The 23,786-nt window shown below is 41.8% G+C and overlaps 2 long non-coding RNA genes across 3 annotated transcripts in view; one reads left to right on the forward strand and one right to left on the reverse strand.

Annotated features, from left to right (window-relative positions):
- Nucleotides 1-18,756, forward strand: part of LOC116582155 — a 45,995-nt gene extending 27,239 nt beyond the window's left edge. Inside the window, exons 3-5 of the long non-coding RNA XR_004282395.1 lie at nt 6,778-6,963; nt 11,835-11,875; nt 18,057-18,756. This is a non-coding gene — a long non-coding RNA (uncharacterized LOC116582155). The remainder of the gene's footprint in view (nt 1-6,777; nt 6,964-11,834; nt 11,876-18,056) is intronic.
- LOC116582154 overlaps nt 1-22,502 on the reverse strand; it is a 45,594-nt gene extending 23,092 nt beyond the window's left edge. Inside the window, exons 1-3 of one of the 2 annotated variants that reach the window (XR_004282394.1) lie at nt 22,290-22,502; nt 21,681-21,832; nt 21,070-21,605 (exon numbers count right to left, since the gene is read on the reverse strand). This is a non-coding gene — a long non-coding RNA (uncharacterized LOC116582154). Of the gene's footprint in view, nt 1-21,069; nt 21,606-21,680; nt 21,833-22,289 lie in introns of those variants that run through there. The other variant, XR_004282393.1, reaches the window with a different exon arrangement.
- Between the last annotated feature and the right edge of the window lie 1,284 nt (nt 22,503-23,786).

A 23,786-nucleotide genomic window follows, 5' to 3' on the forward strand; every position in this document is an offset into this window, starting at 1 on the left:
ATAAATGGCGGCTCCAATTTTAGACATCTAGATGAGAATGGAGATGGGAATCATTCTTTACAGCAGGTATCAATCCTTAGCTTTCAAAATAAACACAAATGCTATCAAAGAGTCATCTTTCTGCAACAACATGGGGGAGGATAAGCCATTACCTTTTTGATAGCTTTGAACTTGCCGTTCCCATTTACATGTTAGGTCCACTAGTTCTGTCAGAGTGGGCAATTGATAAGGTACAAGTAGTTATGAGTCCAAATAACTGAAGTGTTTTTCTTTAATTCCTAGAATGGACAGAAATGCACAAGGAAAATTTCTGTAACAATAGCCTGTTATTAAAATGTGAAGTGCCGTCATATGCAGGTACGTATTTTATATTTTTATATAGCACTGCCCAGAATTTGGCAGAGGGCTTTGGATACAATAATAGCTTGTCAGTTCTCAACCTTGGCTGCACATACCATCTGGGGAGTTTTTTAAAAAGTATTGATGCTGGGGCACCTGGGTGGCTCAGTGGGTTAAAGCCTCTTCTGCCTTCGGCTCAGGTCGTGATCTCAGGATGCTGGGATCGAGCCCCGCATTGGGCTCTCTGCTCGGCGGGGAGCCTGCTTCCTCCTCTCTCTCTGCCTACTGTGATCTCTGTCTGTCAAATAAATACATAAAGTCTTTAAAAAAAAAAAGTATCGATGCTTAGGTCCTTCCTCCCAGAATTTGACTCAATTGGTTCTGTGGTGCAGCCCTAAGAGTTTTAAAAGTACCCATGTGATTTTAACGTATAGTTATGGGGAAGAACTGATCTAGAGTCCTTCATTTCTTTTTTGGATCATCATAGTAACATAGTAAGAGATGCCGGCCACAGGACAGAGGTGACTTCACTTGGGAAGGCAGTATCATGGGAAGGATACTTCATCAGCAGAAGGCATCTCTCCTTCCTTTAGACTCCCATATAATTTTTGTTCCATGCCACTTAATAGTTTTTACCTTGAATTATAGTTATTGTATTTGTGTTGTCTTCCTTGCTATACTGCAGACTCCTGTATCACAGGATTCATGGAGAAATCACTGTGTACTATTGTTAAGCCAACAGGACCATTGGGGCACCCGGGTGGCTCTGTCGGTTAAGCGGTCCACTCTTGATTTAGGGTCAGGTCATGATCTCAGTGTCCTGCGATCAAGCCCCTTGTGGGGCTCTGTGCTCAGTGGGGAGTCTGCTTAAGACTCTCTCTCTCCCTCCCCCTGCCCACATGCTTTTTCTCTTTCCCAAATAAATAAATCAATTAATTAAAAAAGACAGCAGGACTGCTGTGCCGAGCTCTAAGAGCACCAAAAACCGGTCTTTACACTGTCTTTAGAGCTATGGCACGTGGCAGCGTTCATCTTTGTGTTGGAGAAATGCCAAAATATTTGGAATCTAGTATGTTCACACCCAGTAAAATTCTATGGATAGAAAAAGGACTGAAAAAAAAAAACACATCAAAATGTTCATAGAGGTTGCTTCTGGTGCATTTGATTACCGATGCCTTTCTTTTTCTTTTCTGTATTTTACATGAGTATGTATCAACTTGAAAGGTATCAGTAGAAACTAAACACATCAAGTACTCATCAATCAATAAATTCATCATGATTACTTTAAAAAATATGATGCTGAGAAATTCCTTGGTCATCTTTGGTGCATGTTAGAAAATCAAATGATTATTTTTAAAACAGTAAATAGGGACGCCTGGCTGGCTCAGAGGATGGAGAGTGTGACTCTTGGTCTTGGGATTGTGAGTTTAAGACCCCTTGGATGTAGAAATTACTTAAAAATAAATTCTTAAATAAAAAAAATAAATAAAGCTGGTAAATAAAGGGAAAGAACCAATCATTCATCCAGCTTTCCTCAATGAACTCTGCATCAGAATGAACCGTACTGCATTTTTTCTATTTATTCACTGGTTGGTGGACATTGGGTTTTTTTTCCCCCCAAATTGGGGGCTATTATTATAATGCTGCTATGTGGGTGCCTGGTTGACTTAGTCAGTGAAACACGCGACTCTTGATCTTGGGGTTGTGAGCTTGAGCCCCATGTTGGGTCTAGGGATTACTTAAAAATAAAATCTTTAAAAACTGCTCCTATGAGCAGTTGAATACAAGTCTTGGTGTAGACATATTTTAATTTCTCTTGGGTACACAGCTAGGGATGGAATTGCTGGGTCATATGGTAAATTTATGTTTAACTTTTTAATAAACTGCCAAATTGTTTTTCAGAGCAGCTGCACCATTTTACATTCCCACGAGGTTTCTGTGGGAGTTCCAGTTTCTCAACAGTCTCACCAACACTTGTTATTGTCTGTCTTTTTTTTTAATAACTTTTAATAGTCATTTTTTAAAAATTTCTTTTCAGCATAACAGTACTCATTGTTTTTGCACCACACCCAGTGCTCCATGCACTCCTTCCCCTCTCCAATACCCACCACCTTGTTCCCCCAACCTCCCACCCCCCGCCCCTTCAAGACCCTCAGATTGTTTTTCAGAGTCCATAGTCTCTCATGGTTCATCTCCCCTTCCAATTTCCCTCAACTCCCTTCTACTTTCCATCTCCCCATGTCCTCCGTGTTGTTTTGCTGCACAAATAAGTGAAACCATATGATAATTGACTCTCTCTGCTTGACTTATTTCACTCAGCATAATCTCTTCCAGTCCCGTCCATGTTGCTACAAAAGTTGGGTATTCATCCTTTCTGATGGAGGCATAATGTTCCATAGTGTATATGGACCACACCTTCCTTATCCATTCGTCCATTGAAGGGCATCTTGGTTCTTTCCACAGTTTGGCGACTGTGGCCATTGCTGCTATAAATTGTCTGTCTTTTTGATTATAGCCATTCTTAGGTGTGTGAAGTGTTATATCCTTGTAGTTTTAATTTTGTTTTCCTTAACAATGTTAAGCATCTTTTCATGTGCTTATTGGTTATTCATTTATCTTTTCCTTTTTTTTTTTTACATTGAATAGCCTATCTTTATTCTATTTACATTTGTTATAAATATAATACATTTTTGAAAACTTGTTTATAATTAACTTGAGTAGATTTATATTTTAAACAGATCGACTCAATTGTTAAGGTTATATAATAAAGAATATGGTAATTTAAATGACAAAAAATTTTCATACTGTGAAATAGTACACTGTACACTGAGATGGATGAGGAAGAAAGGTCATTTATCTTCTTTGGTGAAATGTCTATTCAAACCCTCTGTCCATTTTTGATTATTTTTTAAAAGATTTATTTTTTAGAGGGGGAGGGGCAGAGGGAGGGGGAGAATCTCAAGCAGACTCCATGCTGATTGCGAAGCCCATCTTGGGACTCAACCCCGTGACCCTGAGATCATGACCCAGAAAGAAACTAAGTCAGATGCTTAACCCACTGTGCCACCAAGGTGCCCCACTCAATTTAAAAATTGGGTTATTAGACTTACTACTGAGTTACAAGAGTTATTTATATGTCCTAGATACGAATTCTTCATCTGATATATGATTTACAAGTATTTTCTCCCAGACTCGTGGCCTGTTCCTGAGCATCTTGCCTATGGCTGGTATTCCATAAGAGAATATCAAATGAATGGTTTAGCTAATTAGGCCTGCTCCACCAGGATGATCTATTTCATACCCACAGGCTGGTCCTCTAACCGTTTTGCTTCTGAGTTTACTAAAATTTTATTTAGGATTTAGCATCGTGTTCAGAAAGGACATTGGCTGGTAATTTTCATTTTTCAAACCTGTATCAACCAGGGTCAGTTAAGAGACAGAAACCACATCGTTTGTTTAAACAAAAGATGGCATGATCTCACTTAATATATGCAATCTAGAAGAGTCAGACATGTAGAAGCAGAGAGCAAAAGGGTGGTTGCCAGGGGCTAGGAGGAGCGGGACCTTGGGGGGTGGTGTTGGTCAAAGGATACAGGGTAGTCATGCAAAATAAATAAGTTCTGGAGGCAAAAAAAAAAAAAAAAAAAAAAAAAAACCCAGTCTCCTGAAAGAAAGCTCTCCTTATGCACAGAATCCAATTGAGTTGTATTCTATCCACTGGGCAAAAAAGTGCTTTTATTCAATACATTTACTGGAAAACTTGTAATTATCTCTTTAGCTTTAAGGAGGGCATGGGATGTGATGAGCCCTGGGTGTTGTACACAGCTGATGAATCATTGAATACTACATCAAAAAATGGGAGATGGACTCTATGTTGGCTAATTGAATTTAAATTAAAAAAGAGAGAGAATCCAGGAAAGTCACTGTTAAAGGGACATCCTTTAATTCTGTGTTCCATTCTAAAATAAATAATAGGTAATAATTTGAAAAGAGAATTTAACATAAACAAATGTTAACTGTGAAAGATAAAGAGAGGACTCTAAGGCATCATGGATGAGTGAACAAAAGGAAGAAGCTGGCATTATTAAAACTCTGAGGGGCTCCTGGCTGGCTCAGTCTGTGGAGCATGCGACTTTTGATCTTGGGGTCATGTTCTGGCCCCACGTTAGGTGCAGAGTTACTTAAAATAAATAAGTAGGGGCACCTGGGTGGTTCAGTGGGTTAAAGCCTCTGCCTTCAGCCCAGGTCATGGTCTCAGGGTCGTGGGATCAAGCTGGGGCATCAGTCTCTCTGCTCAGCAGGGAGCCTGCTTCCCCCTCCCTCTCTGCCTACTTGGGATCTTTGTCTGTCAAATAAGTAAATAAAATCTTTAAAAAAACAGTAAAAAGAAAAAAGTAAACAAAATCTTAAAAAAAAAAACCCCTTAGAAAATTGGAGGAAGGGACTGAGAACCAGAGTTCGGGGGAGGGGTGCGGCTAGCTGGGGCTGCTATCTTTGCGCTGAGCTATAGCAACAATGACGCTAGCTCTCCAAATGTTGGAAGAACTGCCAGTGGGATTCAGATGCTTCTGTGGGAAGGACTGTGGCTGCCAGTGTGTAGGGAGCTTTCGGGAGGAGCAAGTCTCCTCCTTTTCCAACCTTACCGTCTCTCTGACTCTCTCACTCCCCCTGCTGGCAGACATGTGGTTTACAGAGTCCCAAGCCCCGGCATCATCAGCCCGAATGTAGAAGGACTGGTTTGGACCTGGGTCCAGTAACGTACTGTTTGATACAAGGTCATAGAAAAATAAGGTAATATTTTCCTACATTTACCATAAATTATTACAATTTACATAATCCTAGCCCTTCCCCTTACCTGTGTAGTTTGGATGAGTTTTCTTAAGCTTCCTTTCCTTTTGTTTACTCATCTGTAAGGGAGCAATAATTCTGTACCTGCCTCATAGGGTTATTATTTGAAAGTTTCAGATAGATTCTCTAAGAAGCACAACAGTTCTGCGTGGTTTTCTTTTCTGAACATCTTTTACAGATATCCCTCTTTTTTTCCCCCCTGTTAGTTCCCAATTTGTTGTTGTGCCAATTTAGGTCACATATATTTTCACCAAGGACCATTTTGTGTTTACCTTGTCCAGAGTCAAGAAGACTAAGCTGATCTGAAACTTAATGTGTCCAGAAATTTTAATTCCTGTGTATAGCCTTTACCTTGTGTTCTGTTCGGTTGTCTTGATCTCATTAAAAGTCAACACCAAACAGTTGATTGTCCAACCAGAAAGCTTAAAGTCTTTCGGTATTGTACTTCCTACAAGCATCAGCAGTTGGGACACCTGGGTGCTCAGTGGGTTAAAGCCTTTGCCTTCAGCTCAGGCCATGATCTCAGGGCCCTGGGATGGAGTCCTGAATCAGGCTCTCTGCTCAGCGGGGAGCCTGCTTCCTCCTCTTTCTCTCTCCCTACTTGAGATCCCTCTGTGTCAAATAAATAAATAAAATATTTTTTAAAAAGTGGATTTTTAAGAATAATTTCCATTTGATTTGGTTCTACCTCCAAAATATATCTTCAGATCCATCCAGTCCTTTCCATCTTTATGGCCAGCAGTCTAGTCCCAACCACCATTATCACTCACCTGACTAGAGCTCCTACCTCATCTTCCCACTGTCATCCCTAACCATTCTAATCCACTTCCCACAAACTATCAAGGGATATTTAATTATTTCTCTTTCCTGTTTAACTCTTCAGTACTTTCCCATCATACCTTGAATAAAATACAAACTTCTTACCATAGTCACCAAGGCCTTACATAATTGGATTCCTGTCTACCTCTCAGGCACATTTCATGCTCAATGTGTACCGAGAACATTCTGCTCTTCTTTCAGTTTACTGAACTTGCCAATTTTGGTTCCACCTCAGGGTCTTTGAACTTATTGTTCTCTTTCCGACTTCCCACACACCAACCCCACCCCTCTTTCTCTTCCTTTGAGTTTCAGACTTTATGTCATTTGCCCAGGGAGACCTTTGCCAACCACTCAGTCTAAGCTGGCCCCCACCTTATTATTTTCTAATCCAATGCAACACTCTGCTTTCTTCCTAGCGCTTATTGCACTGTGTGAACTTTCTCTTTTCTTGTTTATTTACTTGTTTTTTCAATATCCTTTATTAGAATATAAGCACCAGAATATGAGCTTACAAGATGGTGTCTTGTTCACCATCCTGTTCTCTAGTAAGTAGGACAGCACCTGTTTCAAAAAAGATACTCGAGATTTATGAAATAAAAAACAAAATGGAGCATTTTTTCCCCATCTGGCAGGCTGGGAATTGAGCAAAGAAAGTGGGTGAGACTCTTTGAGGTGGCTGAAACAATGGTCAGGCTGACTTTCCCATGAACTGGTGGGGAATGGGTCAACTTGGGTTCATGTACTTTGAGGTTATTTTTTCCTCTTGCTTAGGGGCTGGGAGGACCGAAGAGTTGTGAGATGAAGTCAACTAGAATTATCTACGCAAGTTTCCTTGTCTACCAAATGAATAAAAGGACCATGAAGATCGCTGAAATATGTAGAGGACAAGTGGGACACAGCCTGTAGAGGAGCGTGGGCGGGATCAGGGGAACTAGTCAGAATACTGTGGCAGCCCAGGTGAGTGTGACTGTGGTTTGGACTCAGGTGGCAGCAGTACACATGTGAGAAATGGTCGTACCTGAAATATACAAGAAAAATTTTGTGATGATGTATTCACTAGATTTCTCTTTGTTTCATTTGACTTTTGCTCTATGAACTGCTCTATGAACTCAGTTCATCCTGCCCTGATATTCCATTTACATTCTCTGATGTTTGTATAGCCATACAAGTTTTTTTTGAAGTTTATATATATATATATATATATATATTTAAGTAATCTCTACACCTTATGTGGGGCTTAACTCACTACCCTGAGATCAAGAGTCACATGTTGTTCCAACTGAGCTGGCCAAGGGCCACCCAATATCCATGAAACTCTTGAGCAGGTTTCCTAAAATCTCTAAGACTTAGGGTACTCATCTGTGTATTTGAACAATATTGTGGCCTAAATTCCCTGGTGATGCTGACAAAGATTTTTTGTTAGACCAAACTTTGGTCAGCCTCCTGAAACTTCTTCTAGCCCCATCTGGGCACTTTCTTATAAAATCTAGTTTTAGCAAGAACCCTAAGTCAGTTTAGCCAGACACCACATCATCCCTATCTGAACCTCCCAATATCTTTTTCTTTTTTAAATTTATTTAAATTCAATTAGCCAACATATAGTATATCATTATTTCTGATGTAGTGTTCCATGATTCATTGGTTGCATGTAACACCCAGTGCTCATCACAACACGGGCCCTCCTCAATACCCATCACCCAGGTACCCCATCCTATCACTCACCTCCCCTTCCACAACCCTTAGTTTGTTTCCTAGAGTCAAGAGTCTCTCATGGTTTTTCTGTCTCTCTGATTTCTTCCCATTCAGCTTTCCCTCCCTTCCCCTATGATCCTCTGCGCTATTCTTAATGTTCCACATATGAGTGAAACAATATGAGACTTTGTTCACTTAGCATAATCCCCTCCAGTTCCATCCATGTTGACCCATCACGACCCTACATCATTGCTCTTGCTGCTTCAACGTGGATACAGGTACCCACTCTGAGTCACAGACACTAGTCTGCCACTGATTTTTGATCATCTGTCAAGACAGAACAAGGTGTACCACCTTAACTAAGCCCACCTTGCCCTTCTTTGGAACCCTTAGAGCCACATGAAGATTTCTAATTCTGCACCTAGGTAACTTTAGTGTGCATTTGTTAACATGCTTGTCTCCCTTTTTGTAGACTCTAAGAGCCTCAAAGGTAGAGATCATATCTTTTTCATATTTCTCTGCCATTATTGGATAATAAATGGGTGAAAGCAGATTCAAAATGAAGTAAGCATTTCGAAAAGAGTCATGCAAAAAAGAGTCAAAAGGACATTGAGCAAGCAGAGCCTGTGCTACTTGTTTCTTTTCAATTCTCCTGTTTCAATTCTCAGAACACTATAAACTCTCCTGTTTCAATTCTCAGAACACTATAAACTTCTGACTTTTATCAGTTGCAAGTGTACCATCTCCTGGAACACATCCTCCTACCTTGTACTGAAATAGAGATAATGTAATACCTGTTAGCTAAATAGCCAGTCATCTATTAGATAGTCAGCTTAAACTCAGCCAGCACAGGTCATAATTCTTTCAAAACATGTTATATAACTTTGTGAATTTTGCTTTGTACACCTGCGCTCTCTGCTCACGATTCAGAGCACACTTTCAATGATTTGGGGCCACTCTGTGTCTTCTGGATTACAATCCCTAAAACCTCGAATTAATGCTTTGGTTGCTTTATAGACTCTTCTTGACTGACAAATGTTTAGATAAATTGGGTTTGTTTTGTTTTTAAATATTTTATTTATTTATATGAGAGAGAGAGTGTGTGAGCAAGAGTGAGCAAGAGAGAGAATGAGCAGGGGGAGGGGCAGAGGGAAAGGGACAAGCAGACTCATCGCTGATCAAAGAGCTCAACATGGGGCTCGATCCCAGGTCCCCGAGATCATGGCCTGAGCCGAAGGCAGATGCTTAACCATCAGAGCCACCCACGTGTCCCAGATAAATTGTTTTAATGTACATTTTTAGGACACATACAAATGGCCAGCAGATACACAAAAAGGTACTCAGCATCTCTAATCCTCAGGGAAATACAAATTAAAACCACAATGAGATATCACCTTTCACCTGTTAGAATGGCTATCACCAAAAAGACAAGAGATTATTTATTTTAAAATATTTATTGAAAAGTGTTTATTTTGGGGGGCCCCTGGGTGGCTCAGTCATTAAAGCGACAGACTCTTGATTTCAGCTCAGGTCATGATCTCAGGGTTGTGAGATTGAGCCTACACAACACCGGCCTGCATCGGGCTCCGTGCTGGGTGTGGAGCCTACTTAAGATTCTCCCTCTCTGGAGACAAAGAGCCTCTTAATCTCAGGAAACAAACTGAGGGTTGCTAGGGGTTGGGGGTAGGGATTAGGTGGCTGGGTGATGGACATTGGGGAGGGTATGTGCTATGGTGAGTGCTGTGAAATGTGTAAGCCTGATGATTCACAGACCTATACCCCTGGGGCAAATAATTACATTATATGTTAATTTAAAAAAGATTCTCTCTCTCTCTCTGCCCCTACTCCCCCCACTCTCTAATTTAAAAAAATATATATTTATTTGGGGGCACGTGAATGGCTCAGTCAGTGGAGAATGTGACTCTTCATCTCCGGGTCATGAGTTTAGGTCCACATTGGGCATGGAGGTTACTTAAAAAAAAGAAAAGAAAAGGGGCACCTGGTGGCTCAGTTGTTAAGCACGTGCCTTCGGCTCAGGTCATGCTCCCAGGGTCCTAGGATCCAGCCCCACATTGGGCTCCCTGCTCAGCGGGAAGCCTGCTTCTCCCCCTCCCACTCCACCTGCTGTGTTCCCTCTCTCGCTGTGTCTCTCTCTCTCTCTGTCAAATGAATAAATAAAATCTTAAAAAAAAGAAAAGAAAAAATAAAAGTATTTATTGAATATTTAAATGTTTAAAATATTTATATCTTATATATAATATTTAAATATATAGATAAAGGAGCACCCGGCTGACTCAGTTGGTACAGCATTTGCCTCTTGATCTCGGGGTCATGAGTTTAAGCCCCAAGTTAAAAGGTTACGAAAAAAATGGTTACTAAAAAAATGAAAAAGTATAGCTATAACACTTGAATTTATAAATACAATATTTAAATATAGAATATTTAAATGCTTCAAAGTATTTATTTAAAAATAAAATACAAGTGTTGGGTAGGGTGTGGAGAAAAAAGAATCTTTATGCACTGTTAGGGATGTAAATTGGTGCAGTCACAATGAAAAACAGAATGAAGTTTCCTCCTAAAATTAAAAATAGAACTACCATATGATCCAGCACTCCCACTTCTGGGTACATATGCAAAGGAAGTGAAAACAAGATATTGACAAGATATCTGTGCTCCCCTGTTCATTGCGGCATTATCTGCAATAGCCAAGATATGGAAACAACCTAAGTGTCCATTAGCAGATGAATGGATAAAGAAGATGTGGTGTATATACACACAACGGAGTATTACTCAGCCACTTCTGACAACGTGATGCCCCTTGAGGACATTATGCTGAGTGATACAAGCCAGAGGAAGTGATTCTACATGGTCTCAATCTTAAGTGGAATCTTAAAAGAAAATTCATACAAATAGACTATAGAAAAGTGGTTGCCAGGGTATAGAGGGTGGAGGAAATAGGGAGAGGTTAGTAAAGTGTACAAAATGTGCATGTTAGGACGCCTGGGTGGCTCAGTTGGTTAAGTGGCTGCCTTCGGCTCAGGTCATGATCCCAGCGTTCTGGGATCGAGTCCCACATCGGGCTCCTTGCTCGGCAGGGAGCCTGATTCTCCCTCTGCCTCTAGCCTGCCACTCTGTCTGCCTGTGCTTGCGCTCTGTATCTCTCTCTCTAACAAATAAATAAAATCTTTAAAAAAAAATGTGCATGTTACAATCACGAGTAAAATCAGGCATTTCTCATATTATATATGTATATATTTACTATAGGTATATGGTTACATACATATATATTTACTCCCTACACATAATACACAACATAACATAACAATAGTAATAATAAACAATAACATAATCACAAATGGAATTAATTATTTTTCATATAAATATTTATATTTGCATTTTTCATGGGATAGAAGTTTACTTTTATTTCATTGTATTTATATACAATCACAGGATGTGCATATTAAGAGACTAATTCAAACATGTTTTCAAATTATATATGTTTTGTTTTGTTTACTTTGTAAAACAGCAAACTTGAAATTCTGAAAACTTCATAGCAACTATGTGGGGAAAACCTGCTATTACTTATTCTGAAACCAGAAATTATAGCTCGGCGGCCCTCACAGAAACAAAAAGTGGCTTGACATGACATATTAGATGTAGAAATAATTACTTAGGTGGAAAAAAGAGAAAATCTTGTCAATCTCCTTTGGGGTGGATACCCATTAAAAGTTTTAACAACACTTGAATCCAGAAAATCAATCATCTCAAAAAATTTTTAACAGCCTCAGTATTTTTCATACTTGTGTTTCTGAAAGAAATGAAAATGGAGAACCCAGGAAACAGGGTGATGCTATTATACTCGTTAAAATTTCTATTTTTAATACCCTAAATTGCTTAGCTGTCATTTCATTTTGCATTTCAGCTTGTGGGTGGCTTTGAAAGGCTAACATTTTCTTTGGTGACAGTTCTTAAACCAGAAGAATTTGGCCAGTAACTTCCCTATTTCATAGAACGTTTAAGAACTTTAAAAAAAAAAAAGTCATGTAGTTGGTCTAAGAAGGTAAAGGAATGTGATATTTTGGTAGGTGGTTACTTTTTGTTTTTATTTTGTTATGTTCTTTGTTTTTCACTTCTAGACCCACACTGATGTTTTCCAGGATCCTCAGAACATGTAAAGGTAGCTATATTTATTTATTTATTTATTTATTTTATTTTTTTTTTTTTAAAGATTTTATTTATTTATTTGACAGAGACAAATCACAAGTAGTCGGAGAGGCAGGCAGAGAGAGAGGGAAGCAGGCTCCCCGCTGAGCAGAGAGCCCGATGCGGGACTCGATCCCAGGACCCTGAGATCATGACCTGAGCCGAAGGCAGCGGCTTAACCCACTGAGCCACCCAGGCGCCCCTAAAGGTAGCTATATTTAACCATTCTTTTGTAACAGAGTGAGTTACATAGAAATTTGTGTACTGATTTGTATTTTATTGCACTATTATGCTGTGGGCTTGTCAGAAAGATGACCACTAAGAAACCTTCTCATATCTATTATATCCAGCCAGGACTTGCATCCTGAGCTCTAGTCTCTAGGCCTCTTAAAGGAGATGAGAGTGTCTATGTTTCATAGAAGGGAGAATTTTGATGGATTCGACCAAACTCAACAGTATGGTTGGTTTCTTGGAGACTGGGAGTCAGAGTTGGCTTCATGTGTGAGTGACCCATGTAGTCACACAGGGCCCTGTGCTGTTATTGTTTTGAAATTCTTCATACTTTTTGAACAGGGGACCCTGTATTTTCATTTTGCACTGAGTTCCACAAATTGCATGGCCAGAACTACTGTGAGGACACAGGAGCGAGGGTGTTTTCTTTCTCTGACAGGGAGGCCACAGGGATATTTGAGGATAGGCCATGGTGTGCCTTAGGAATCACTGTGAAGATCCCCAGAGTTGAGCTTGGCAAGGAGTAAATGGATCTGCCAGAGGAACCGCCTGCTTTGGTAGGGACATAAAAACTTGGACAATGACTCTGGATTTCCCAAGCCCCAGGGTTCACGTCTAAGTTAAATGAGAGTCTCCCTCTGAAAGACAGATTAGGCATGTGTAATGGGTTGAATGAGGTCCTCCAAAAGATATGTCTGCTTGAATCTTCAGAATGTGACATTATTTGTAATAAGGGCCTTTGCAGATGTCACGAAGGTACGCATCTCAAGAGGATCGTGGATTAGTGTGGGGTCAAGATCTGACGACAGGTACCTGTACGAAAGACAGTAAAGGAGAAGATGTAGAAAGATACGTAGAGTAGAGAACCACATGAGGTTGGAGGCAGAGATTGGAGAAATGCATCTTTAAGCCAAGAAATGCCAAGGACTGCCAGCAGCCTCCAGAAGCTAGGAGAGAGAAACCAACCCTGGCAACACATTGATTTTGGACTTCCGGCCTTCAGGCTGTGAGGAAATAAATTCTATTGTTCGAAGCTACCAAGTTTGTGATAATTCGTTATCTGTAGCCCTAGGAAACCAATACAGCCCGTGTCAGCAAAATGCTTGGCTATTGAGATTTAATTTGGTTTAGAGGGGGAAAACAGGTTTCACCCCTTTCAAGGTCAGGAGTTGTAGTGGACGTTCCTCGTGTCATGGTCTTCTTCTGCAGGAAAATACAGTCTTTCCCAGAAGCCTCCTAGAACACTTTTCCCAGTGGCCAGTGTTGGGTCACATGGCCATCCTCAGATGCAAGGGATCTTGGGAAAGTGGATATTTAGCAAAGGGAGTAGAACAACCAAGGTTGAATTACAGCCTCAAAGAAAACGGGAGTTTCGGGTGCCTGGGTGGCTCAGTGGGTTAAGCCGCTGCCTTCAGCTCAGGTCATGATCCCGGGGTCCAGGGATCAAGCCCCACATCAGACTCTCTGCTCAGCAGGGAGCCTGCTTCCCTCTCTCTCTGCCTGCCTCTCTGTCTACTGTGATCTTTCTCTGTCAAATAAATAAATAAAATCTAAAAAACAAAAACAAGGGGCACCTGGGTGGCTCAGTGGGTTAAAGCCTCTGCTTTCAGCTCAGGTCATGATCCCAGGGTCCTGGGATCGAGCCCCACATCGGGCTCTCTGCTCAGCGGGGACCCTGCTTCCTCCTCTCTCTCTCTGCCTGCCTCTCTGCCTGCTTGTGATCTCTGTCTGTCAAATAAATGAATAAAATCTTTAAAAAAAAACAAAACAAAACAAAACAAAAAACAAAAACAAAAACGGGAGTTTATTCACTAACAGAATGTGCATGGGTCTGGGGGACAAGAGATAATAGCCAAAGTACATCATATGACATAATATGGTATTGGTATAGCTAAAAATTTGTAAGGCTAAATTACATTTGAATGTGAGTCAGAACACTGACAAGGTGAAGATTATTCTGTGACCTCTTGCTCCTCAAGGGGGATCACTGGGCGAGTCCAAAGGGCATTCCCTCGGAGCTCATTAGAAATGCAGAATCTTGGCCCCAGCCCAGACCTACTGACTCACAATCTGCACTTTAACAAGATCACTGGGTTTGAAAGGCATCGGTCTAGATGACTCACTATAACGTGACTAAAGGACTCAAGATAAACCACGCCAGAAACAAACTGGCATCACTACTCACGAGCACAGCAAAAGACAAGTCCAATAATAAGACTAGTAGAACCAAAAAAAAAAAAAAAACAAAACTTTGAAATGTTGTCATGTAAGCATAATGCAATAGGTACACGGGAAAAAAGAAAAGATTTGCGGGGACTCAACTTTAAGTGGAATGAGATATAATTGATTCCTACACCACCATCATCGCATTTATGGTCATACTCAGTAATATTAAGTTCCTTACAGCACATAAAAGTGCCAAATGAGAAGTCTTCACCCCACAAAGATGGGCTAATCAAGCATTCAAACTGATTAACCCTTAAGCAGAAAGATCTGCTGTCACTGGCGAGAGCCAACATAAAATTTAAATGAGTGGGGGTAAACCTACCTCAGAAAACCAAGGCTTCCTTTCTGTAAGATTTTGATTCTTTATTGAAACACTTTGTTATGCGTGAAAATGAAGTTTTCCTCTTCGTCCTTTAATGAGACCCTGCGGTTGATTTCATGCCAATCGTTCTCAAGCCTTTTAAAGAGCCATTGATTGGATATATATGTGTGTGTGTTTGTTGTCTCAGCCTCATTTCGTGGGACTAGAAATTCTCAAGATTTGCAATGTCTCCCAAGGCCAGAGTTCACTTAGACCATCGCCTCCAGCTCTGCTTGTGGTGAGGCTGTTTATTTAGAACACACACACATAAGCCCCAGAGTTGGCAGTGAAACACTCGTGTCAGCATTTTGCTTTGGAGAGGTCACACCTATTTATTTGAGCAAGGGTATTTGCTTTTTAACAGCGAAACTGGATCGGTATAAAAAGCTATAGTGGCTAAACGTTCTGCTTGAATTCATCTGTTTCATCACATTGCACTCTCAGACTGCAAACTCGATAACTGCTTCTTGAAAGGGGATAAAGTAGGCAGTGAAAAAAAGGCAGATTGAGGACATTAAAAACAGACACTTCACCAAAGAAGATAGAAGAATGTCCAAAAAGCACACAAATGATGCTCAAAATCAGTAGTCATTACAGAAACGGAATTAAAACCTCAGTGAGGTATCACTACACTGCCTAAAATAAAAAAGACCGATAACACTGGCTGTTGGCAAGACTGTGGACTGAAATCTTCTCGAACTGCTGGTAGAAGCGTAAAATGGTACAACTTTGGAGAACTTTTTGTCAGTTTTTTATCAAGTTAAACATGGGTCGTCTCTAGGCTCCAAGAATCCAACTCTTAAGTATTTTCTTGTGAGTCACGAAAACATTTGTCCACAAAAAACCCCCAAAACCCAAAAAAACTGAACAAAAACTTGTTTGTAGCGACTTTATACATAGGAGCTCCAGACTGGAAACCACTCAGATATCCAGCAGCAGGAAAGCGGGTTATCACATAATGGTGTCCTTGTATAATGGAATACTACCGAATAATGAAAAGGAAATAAACAGGGCAACAGCAACATTATGTTGAATGAAAGAAGTCATTCCGTTGGATTCCATGTAAACAAATTCCAGAACCAGTGAAACTGATAGTGATTAGAATCAGAAAGTGATTGCGGGGGATTGGGGACTGGATGGGGCTGCTCTGGAAAGAGACACAAGAAAACATTCCTGATGAGAGCTATATTAGGGTGGTGGTTACACGGGTATATAATTGTGAGAAGCCACTGACCTGTATATCGAAGATCTATGCATTTTTTGTGTCAATTGTATGCGCTTCAATTTAAAAAAATAAGAGCTGGGTCACCTTACTGGCTCTGCCAGAGGAGCGTGTGACTCTTGATTTCAGGGTTGTGAGTTCAAGCTCCACATTGGGTGTAGAGATTAGTTAAAAATAAAATCTTGGGGCGCCTGCATGGCTCAGTCAGTTAAGTGTCTGCCTTCGGCTCAGGTCATGATCCCAGGGTCATGGGATCGAGTCCTGCATTGGGCTCCCTGCTCAGTGGAAAGCCTCCTCTGCCTGCTGTTCCCCCTGCTGTGCTCTCTCTATCTCTCTCTGTGTGTCAAGTAAATTAGTAAAATCCTAAAAAAAAAATCTTTAAGGGGTGCCTGGGTGGCTCAGTCGGTTAGGCATCTGCCTTTGGCTCTGCTGGAGTCGTGGTCTGGGGGTCTGGGAATCGAGCCCCGAGGGGGTCTCCTTTCTCAGCAGGGAGTCTCCTTCTCTCTCTCCCTGAAGCCCCCCCCCCCCGCTTGTGCTCTCTTGCTCACTCTCTCCTTCTCTCTCTCAAGTAAATACGTCTTTCAAAATAAAATCTTTAAAACAAACAAACAAATAAAATAAAAAGTAAAAGCCCATCCCACTTCCACACCAGCCAAGAGAAACGTCTGTCCAGACAACCCACAGTACAGAACTCTCTCTTTCAGGCTGGAATTCTTCAGGTAGTGCTTTACCAGCCCACCTTGGAGCTCTACACTGGATCTTCTAAATGGGTTACTTATCTGAACCTGATGATTCTGGAGTTTCAATCTCACTTTGGTATTTCAGTAAAAGCTGCCTTTCTTGCCTCAACTTTCATTTTGTTTCCTAGCTTTTCCTTGGTCCTTTGACTATAAGCATTTGTTGGTGAGGCACAATATATATGAATAAAAGAAAAAAATGTCCTCTCTTTTGGGACTTACTTTTCTCTCTCTCTCTGTTTTTACAGGAAGCACAATAGTGTTTTGCTTTTCTAACTGCCAGATCTGATGCAATGTAATTACTTAATTAGATCAGATTACTGTTTATATTAAACTCGAATAATGATTAAACTGGAAAATTTCATGACAAGAACTTGTAGGTGAAGTCAGCCAAAATCAGCCACTGCTTGTCTTAACCTATCCTTTGTGTATCCTGCCTCAGTCACCGGGAGGTACTCAGGCAGAGCTGACAGATGAACGGCCCCTGTTAATGGAATACATCTAGGTCACGGTTAAGCCTACACCTGAAGCAAAACATGGGCAGCAGCACTTCCAAATCTCTCTTTCAACACTGCCATATGGCAGGAACACGGGTGGTGTTCTGGAGAGGTCTTTCTCCCTGATACTCTGTCTCCCTGGTGTACAATCTATCTCCAGGTCCAGAGTTCAAAGCCTCTCCAAATGATAAGATTTTTTTTTTTAAAAGCTTGTTAAATTGAAGGAGAACATAGATACAGTTGTGGTAGCCAGTCCTCATAAATGGACCCAATATTCAAGCCCTGGCTGGTCTTCCCTTCCCACAATGAATCCGACTGGTCTGTGACCTGAGCCGAACAACAGACTAGCAGAAGTGGGTGGCCCTGGGCCATCTCTAGGCTGGGCTTTAGGATCACTGGTATGTTCTGCTTCCTTCCTCTTGGAAAATTTGTTTTTGGGAGCCCTCTCGTTTCAGATCCTCTGAGAAGAAAACACTAAAACTAAATTAGAGATGCAAGGAACTGATTTGGGGGAAATACTAGTGAAGGAAAAAAGGGAGAGAGAGAGAGCGCACATGGGAGCTGGCTGGGAAAACTTTGAGATTGTGCTGTCGGTCTGACACTTGTGGAACAAGGCATGCAAACAGGAAGATTGGGTGGGGAACAGGGCAGCTCTGAGAAATTCTTGCCCAACCTGATGCGGAGCCCCAGAGAAAAGATCGCCCATAAGAGACATTCTGTGATGGGCAGGAAAAGCCCAGCTCCAGTACCCTCACTGTACCCAGTCATTAGCTAGGAAAGGCCCAGGGAGCACAGAGCCTCCATGTGAAGGTTGTTGTAGATCTCAAAGTTATAACCCCTGGAGGGGGTTAGCTAACAGCTAACTCTACTGCTCCTCACAGCAGGTTCTCTCTTGAAGGGAGGTCTGAGTGGCATACTCCCACAGCTGCTGTATGTAGCTGCCCTACTGGAGAGACCCTGTGGAGAGGCCATGTGAAGAGGAGAGAGCCTGAATCTACATGGAGAAGGAGCAAGGTCCAGTCACCTCAGTATCCCAGATCCCAGGTGAGCCTCCACAGGACTCCAGCCTCCGCCACCATCTGACTGAAACTCCCATAGGAGAAGCCTTCCAGTCAACCCACAACATTGTGAGTGATAAAAAAAAAAAAATTTGTCGTTGTTTTAAGCCAGTAAGGGTTGGGCTGGTTTGTTACGTAGCAAGAGCTAACTGAAACAACAGTGAAGTTCATAAAATGCACTAATCTTATGTATAGAGATCTATGAATTTTGCCACATGCAAACTCCTATGGAGAGATCACTCAGATCAATGTATAGAATGTTTACAGCAATCCAGAAGGTTCCTTTGTGCCCTCTTCCCAGTCAATACCCCTCCCCAAACCAGAGATGCCACTCTATCAAGTTCTATCACCACCAGTTAGTTTTGTATGTTCTTGACTTTCATTTAAATGGAATTATACAGCATACACTTTTTAGTGCCTGGCTTCTTTCACTCATGATTATGTTGGCAAGAGTCATCCATGTAGTTGGGTGTAACAGGAATCTGCCCGCTTTTTATTGCTGTATGAACATACTATACTCTGTTTATCCACTGTCCTGCTGCTGGACATTTGGGCTGCTTCTAGTTTGGGGCTAGTCTGAATAAAGCTGCTTTAAACATTCTCGTGGAAGTCTTTTAGTAGACCTATGCACCATTTTGGGGGGTTCTATCCAGCAGTGGAATTTTTGGTCACAGGATGGTATCTGCTTAGCTTTAGAGAATGATACCAAACTGACTGAACATTTTGTAAATAAATTTCTTATTTAGTTTAATAAATAAAAAATGGTACATCCAAGACATTTAAGTAAGAGACCCTCCTACTTGCTTGTCTTTCTCCCCCACTTGACTTACGGCTCCTTGTGGGCCCGAATCATTTCTATCTTCATATAGTGCAGTGCGTAGTATAGAAGGGATGCAGGACCTATTTTTTTTTTAAGATTTTATTTATTTATTTGTCAGAGAGAGAGGAGCAAGAGTGAGCACAGGCAGACAGAGTGGCAGGCAGAGGCAGAGGGAGAAGCAGGCTCCCTGCCAAGCAAGGAGCCCGATGTGGGACTCGATCCCAGGACGCTGGGATCATGACCTGAGCTGAAGGCAGCCGCTTAACCAACTGAGCCAACCAGGTGTCCCTTTTTTTTTTTTTTTTTTTTAGGACCTATTTGTTGAAAAAAAAAAAAAAACACCAACAATAAATAAAGTGTCATCGTTTAACACTGAGAAATACGTGTTTTTTTTTTTAAAGATTTTATTTATTTATTTATTTGATAGAAAGAGACATAGCAAGAGAGGGAACACAAGCAGGGGGAGTGGGAAAGGGAGAAGCAAGCTTCCCGCCAAGCAGGGAGCCCGATGCGGGGCTCGATCCCAGAACCCTGGGATCATGACCTGAGCCGAAGGCAGACACTTAACGACTGAGCCACCCAGGCACCTTGAGAAATACGTTTTTAAGAGTGGATTTTAGGGGTTTCCTGGGTGGCTCAGTGGGTTGAAGCCTCTGCCTTCGGCTTGGGTCGTGATCTCAGGGTCCTGGGATCGAGCCCCGAATCGGACTCTGCTTGGCAGGGAGCCTGCTTCCCCCCACCCCCTCTGCCTGCCTCTCTGCCTACTTGTGATCTCTGTCTGTCAAATAAATTAATAAAATCTTTTTTTAAAAAAAGAGTGGATTTTAGGTACTGTGGTCAATCAAGGAAGGAGAAAAAGACTTAATATTTTTCTGAAACTTCCAAAGATTGATGATTTGTAATCACTTGACCACAGGTATATGGATAGGGATTTCATATGCTTTCTACTAGATTTTCAGTTTTGTGTAGACACACTTAGAATAAAATGATAAATTGTGAAGTCTTTACAGTAGCGCTTTTTCATCTGGGATTTGGGGAGGCCTGAAATTGAATACAAAATTTTGTGTGCAAATAAGTATTTCATTGAGGACTCATGGTTCCAAGTGGCAGAAGCTCAACAAAGATTCACTTAATGTAACAAAGGAGATTTGATGTCAGGGTCTTGTTTGGCTCATGGAGTCCAAGGAAGACAAGCTCAACCATGATCCAGAAGGGCACAACCCGGGCAGCTCAGGGTCTGGGGTCATGATCCCTGTCTGCACAGGGATACCTCATGCTCCACTGGCCTAAGGACATCTGATTGGCAGAACCCAAAGCACATCTGAAACTCTAATTTCAGGAGGATCTGGAAAATGTAGAGGTTTTTTGTTTGTTTTTTGTTTTGTTTTGTTCTCTGTTTTTGAAAATGTAGTTTGTGTTTTAAAGATTTTTATTTATTTATTTATTTGACAGACAGAGATCACTAGTAGACAGAGAGGCAGGCAGAGAGAGAGAGAGAGGAGGAAGCAGGCTCCCTACTGAGCATAGAGCCTGATGCAGGGCTTGATCCCAGGACCCTGAGATCATGACCTGAGCCAAAGGCACTGAGCCACCCAGGCTCCCCAAAATGTAGTTTTTAACTTTCCAGTTTCTTTTTTTTAAAAAAGATTTTATTTATTTATCTATCTGCCTTCTCAGTTCAGGTCATGATCCTGGGGTCCTGGGATCCAGTCCCACATTGGGCTCCCTGCTCAGCAGAGAGTCTGCTTCTCCCTCTCCCTCTGCCTCTCCTCCTTGCTTGTTCTCACTCTCTTTGTCTCAAATAAATAATGCAAACTTTTTCAAAAGAGATTTTATTTATTTATTTGACGGAGAGATAGAGAGCACAGGTAGGCAGAGAGGCAGGCAGAAAAAGAGGGAGAAGCAGACTCCCTGCTGAGCTGGGAACCCTATGCGGGGCTTGATCCCAGGACCCTGGGATCATGACCTGAGCCAAAGGCAGAGGCCCAACCAACTGAGCCACCGAGGCGCCCCAATAAAAATTTTTTTAATTAAAAAAAAATTGCTTCCTCTCAAATTGTTTTAACATCAGCCCATTCAAACCCATATGTTGGAAGGCTCCAAAACTTACGTAGTTTACAAATCTTGGCACATGCACAGCTCATTCCTTGCCCAGACCAGCCTTAGAAGATCTGAGCCCAGCCCCCAAAGCCCTATATGTGTGTAGCTTCTCTAACTTCCTTCTTTCAAGTCACTCCTGAAACTGTGAACCTGGGGCTCTCCCTTAGTCAACAAGTTTAATAAACCTATTTTATGTGACCAAGGGGTGGCTCTGGCAGTCTTCGTGGGAGCTTTGAGAGAGTCCATGCCCTTCGTATTGCTGTACAAAAAATACAGAGTGGGGGAAAAAGACAAAACAAGAACATCTTCAAATACAATTCGAAACAAGGTTCTATTAGTACAGACTTCAAGAATTAGGAATGAATCAACGGGAGTAGCCTTCATCCTTGATTTGAGGATAATAAGTCCCTGCTCACCTTTGCAGTCAAACCACAGTGGACCCCTGGAAACTGCTGGAGAAGGAGAACACTGAGGAAGTGTTAAATCCCAAGTGGCCACAGTCTCTCTCCCAACAAATCACCACTTACCAGCCAAAAAGCACAGGATGACTTTTTTGTTCCCATCTCTCTGCAGTATTTGACAACGTTGATCACTTCTTCCTTAAGATTCTTCCGTAGACGTCCAGGATACCATGCTTTCTGGATCATCTTTCATCCTCTCCGATGACTTCTTCTCAACTCTAGATGGACAGGGAGATCAAGCAAACAAGATAAGGAATAAGAAATGACCGTTGAGATAGTAGTTATGATGTCATCCATCGTCTTAGCAGAAGCAGTGCGCGGGAGGAGGCAGAAGACAGATCGAAGGGACAGAGGAAGGCGAGGAGAAACAGTGATCGTGGATCTCTATTTCAAACTTGGAGATTGTTACTGCTTTTATTTATTTGGGAATTGTTTTTTTTTTAAAAGATTTTATGTATTTATTTGAAAGGGAGAGAGTAAATACGAGAGAGAACAAGCTGGAGGGAGTGGAGAGGGAGAAGCAGACTCCTCGCTGAGCAGGGGGCCCTACGCAGGACTCCATCTGGATCCTGGGACCCTGGGATCACGACGTGAGCTGAAGGCAGGCACTTAACCAACCGAGCCACTCAGGCACCCCGGGGTTTTCATATTTGCTTGCTTTTTGCTCTCTCTTACCTAGTTTATTCATGCAGTTCTCTAAGCAATCAGTGTCCGTCTGCCATGCACGGGAGCTACTGCCAGAGCTGCAGGGCTGCAGAGGTGGCCGAGACCCTCCCTGTCCTCTAGGAGCTGGTATCCAAGTTGACACCAAGCCAAACACAGTGGGAGTCACAGAAGATGATGAATGCCCTAGGAGCCTCCATGTTATCTGGAGAGATTTGTTTTTAAAAAAATTCAAGAGGCTCAGGGCGCCTGGGTGACTCAGTTGGTTGAGTGCCCAGCTGTTTGATTTCAGTTCAGGTCATGATCTCGGGGTTATGAGATTGAGCCCTGTATTGGGCCCCACACTCAGTGCAGATTCTGTTTGAGATTTTCTCTCTCCCTCTCTCTCTTCCCCCTGCTTGCGTGAGCTCTCTCTCTCTCTCTCTCAATAAAAATCTTTAAAAAAAATTCGAGAGGCTTGAACATATTTACGTAGGAAGATAAAAGTTAGAGGTGTGTTAATGTGCTTTCAGGTTACTTTATAAAACTGAATCTTAACCACATTAACCCAGAGGCTTCCATTGCCTTGAAGATTTTAAAGATTTTTACAGCTGGTGGGGCGCCTGGGTGGCTCAGTGGGTTAAAGCCTCTGCCTTCGGCTCAGGTAATGATCCCAGGGTCCTGGGATGGAGCCCTACATCGGGCTCTCTGCTCTGCGGGGAGCCTGCTTCCCCCTCTCTCTCTCCCTGCCTCTCTGCCTACTTGTGATCTCTGTCTGTCAAATAAATAAAATATTAAAAAAAAAAGACTTTTACAGCTGGAAAGACACAGTCAATGTCTAGCTTTTAATCACCAAAATAGTCTCAGAAACCCATTTCAGAGGTTGTGAAAACAATCTATTCCCACACAGTTTACCACCCATATTAATACACCTTAACTGTTCCAATGTTTTCAGCAACATGACTTACCTACCCCAGGAAGCTTTACCTTAGGAAAATAAAAGTGTTAACTTTATTGTTTAGTTCAGAAATGATTTTTTAAAATATTTTAAATTAAAAGTTTTAAATAAAAGGATTTTATTTATTTATTTGAGAGAGAGAGAGAATGAGAGAGAGCACAAGCAGGGGGAGCGGCAGGCAGAATGACCCTGACTGAGGATGGGATTAGGACTGCCCTGGTTCGGGAGATGGGCAGGCTGAGCAATTTGTGGGAGGAGCAAAAGGAAGCAAGAAAGAGGCCTTGGGACTTTGAGGATTAAGGATATGCCTGGAGAAGAGGTCCGGAGTATCATTGTAGGTAGAGCTAGGAAGGCCCATGGGCATGATGCTTGTTTTGAGTTCCTTGACCCTGCCCAGTGGCAAAACCCGTTCCTCCTTGTAACCATCCACCGATTACATTTATGTAGTAAGGCATGTTTTCTTAAAATATGGTCAGAATTTCTGGTGGGCCTGAATCTGGCCTTTTTAAAAAAAATTATTTATTTATTTGACAGTGAGAGAGATCACAAGTAGGCAGAGAGGGGGGAAGCAG

The sequence above is a fragment of the Mustela erminea genome, chromosome X (assembly GCF_009829155.1).
Source record: "Mustela erminea isolate mMusErm1 chromosome X, mMusErm1.Pri, whole genome shotgun sequence".
NCBI classification, from domain to species: domain Eukaryota; kingdom Metazoa; phylum Chordata; class Mammalia; order Carnivora; family Mustelidae; genus Mustela; species Mustela erminea.